This window comes from Aplysia californica, unplaced genomic scaffold (assembly GCF_000002075.1).
Source record: "Aplysia californica isolate F4 #8 unplaced genomic scaffold, AplCal3.0 scaffold01335, whole genome shotgun sequence".
NCBI classification, from domain to species: domain Eukaryota; kingdom Metazoa; phylum Mollusca; class Gastropoda; order Aplysiida; family Aplysiidae; genus Aplysia; species Aplysia californica.
The window spans coordinates 24,913-27,957 of record NW_004798605.1 but is presented as its reverse complement, the minus strand read 5'-3'; positions in this window follow the sequence as shown (position 1 = coordinate 27,957).

Here is a 3,045-nt window from a genome sequence, read left to right as displayed (position 1 = left end):
TCTCTCTCTCTCTTTCTGTCTCTCTCCACCTATCTCTCTCTCTCTCTTTCTCTCCCCCTCTCTCTCTCTCTCTCTCTCTCCCTTTCTCTCCTGTAAAAGCTAGAGAATGGACAATCCCTCTCCTGCAATCCCCCCCCCACCCCCGATGATGAAGAAGACGTTTCTGAACATCTTGACAGAATTCTATGTGTCACGACGTGGTGGAATCAGGCTCTCGTCAAGTTTTGGGCATAGGTAGCTATGGGTGTCATGTTTAAGCCTGTTACTTTGCCTTGATTTGTGGGTGGTTGGCGGCTGCTCTGGTGTGGTTTGCTCCTTTTTTCCTATCGAACATCTATCGTCCTTATCTCCCCTTCTTCTTTGTTATGTTTGTTACTCTCTTATGTTTGTAACACCTCTATTATTCTGGCGCTCATATGACCTTATGCAATTGCGAGCGCCGTAAAACCTCTACAATGTACTAAAACTAAAAACTGCCTTGATTTGGATGAAAAGAATATCCATAGAAATAGAAGTCGAAATATTTGCGATTGAAGGAGGGCAGGGTCGTCTTGTTTCAGAAGTGAAATTAGCGAGAAAAAGCTTAGAATTCCCATAGCCTAAAAGTCCTTGGAAATTGAAAAGTCCAATTTTTGTGTGCCTTTAATCAATGTTTTTCAGTAAAACCGACTAAGAAATGTGTTTTAAATGGATATATAAAAGCTGCTGAGCCAAAATAAGAAAATTAGAAAAGAAAAAGCCCAACATCCAGTAAAAATGTCTATATCTTTGAGTTCATCATTTTGACGAGCGCCTAATTTCCCCACGCTGCGTCACAGTATATGTACATGTATAACCTGAGATGGAGAGAGCCTCACAGACTCACAGAAATATGTACGTGTATATCCTGAGATGGAGAGAGCCTCACAGACTCACAGTATATGTACATGTATAACCTGCGATGGAGAGAGCCTCACAGTATATGTACGTGTATAACCTGAGATGGAGAGAGCCTCACAGACTCACAGTATATGTACGTGTATAACCTGAGATGGAGAGAGCCTCACAGACTCACAGTATATGTGCATGTATAACCTGAGATGGAGAGAGCCTCACAGACTCACAGTATATGTACGTGTATAACCTGAGATGGAGAGAGCCTCACAGACTCACAGTATATGTACATGTATAACCTGAGATGGAGAGAGCCTCACAGACTCACAGAAATATGTACGTGTATATCCTGAGATGGAGAGAGCCTCACAGACTCACAGTATATGTACATGTATATCCTGAGATGGAGAGAGCCTCACAGTATATGTACGTGTATATCCTGAGATGGAGAGAGCCTCACAGTATATGTACATGTATATCCTGAGATGGAGAGAGCTTTTGCCTTCAGGAGCGACGTGATGGGTCGTGCACTTTTACGACAGAAACTCCCAGGTTTGAAGTGGGTGTGGGAGTGAATGAATTGATGAGAAAACTATCTAAAGATGGTGCGTGTCTGAGGCCATTGAGACGTACTGTGTCTGTGTGTTTGTGTGTATGTGTGTGTGTGTGTGTGTGTTAGTTTCAGTAGAGGTTTTACCGCACACGCAACTGCATCAGGCTGGCCCGTAGAGTTATGCAAATTTAGAAGGCCAAATTATGCACAAAAAAGCAAAATTATGCAAGTTACCGTAGCACCATTCGCGACATGTTTTGCACTTTTTCAACTCGAAGTTTCATGATTTTCATGTTTTATGTACAGGAAAATTGAAAACAGAACATATCAGTATCAGTAATTTGTTGTGTATTTGAAAAATAAATAAATACACATCAGTAAAAAAAAACAAAAAAAAAACAAACAAACAAAAATAATCATCTCTGTAACTTTCAGCTGTAGATCTACAAATCTAGATCTATAGAGGAAAGAAACATGAAAAAAAAAAAAAAAAGGAAATCTGGCCCTCAGGTGCTGGAACATTACTAAAACCAGAGACTCTTGTCAAAACATGAAACATCAGCAGACATGAGAACAACAACTTTTGATGGATTGTAAAATTGAACATGCTCAAGGAACAAAATCACAACCCATAACCAAGATCTTCTAACAAGGGAAATAACCAACTTTTCGCTTAAATGAGACTTATTACGGTGATTACGTCCCTTTAGTCACATGGCGTGGCGTTAATTAATTGATTTGTGAAAAAAAAGGTCCAAAATTATGCAAATGTTGCAGAATTACGCGAAAAAACGCGGCCGCACAATCGCATAATCGTCCTGGGACAGATAGGGTGGTGTCAGCGCCACAAGATTAGAGCTGTTACAAGATTCGAGGTGTTACAAGATTCGAGGTGTTACAAGATTCGAGGTGTTACAAGATTCGAGGTGTTACAAGATTAGAGGTGTTACAAGATTAGAAGTGTTACAAGATTAGAGGTGTTACAAGATTAGAGGTGTTACAAGATTAGAGGTGTTACAAGATTAGAGGTGTTACAAGAGAGTAACAAACACAACAAAGAAGGAGGGGAGATAATGACGATAGATGTCTCATAGGAAAGAAGAAACAAACAACACCAGAGCACCCGCCGACCACCCACTTGCGTGTGTCTGTGTTTGTCCGTGTGTTTGTGTGTCAATGTTTGTGTGTGTCGTGTACGTTTGTTTGCGTGTGTCAGTGTGTTTGTGTGTGTGTCCGTGTTTGTGTGTCTGTGTGTGTCTGTGTAGGCGTGCTAGTGCTGTCTTGCAGCCATACCCTACATCCGAGGGTAGGGAAGATCTACACCCTTCTATAAAACTCTAAGGTATGGAATAAAGCCACCCCCCCCTCCAGCTGATTAAAGTTCAAGGTCTTCCCCCTTGACGACACCCACCTACTGCAATAAAAAATATCTGGACTCCAATTCATAATACATGAGGGTTGTTTTTTTGTGTGTTTTTTTACCAAAAGCAAAACAAACTAACAAGCTTAAAAATTTTATAATAACTCCTCATGTCCAAAAATTCTATAATAACTCCTCATGTCCAAAAATTCTATAATAACTCCTCATGTCCAAAAATTCTATAATAACTCCTCATGTC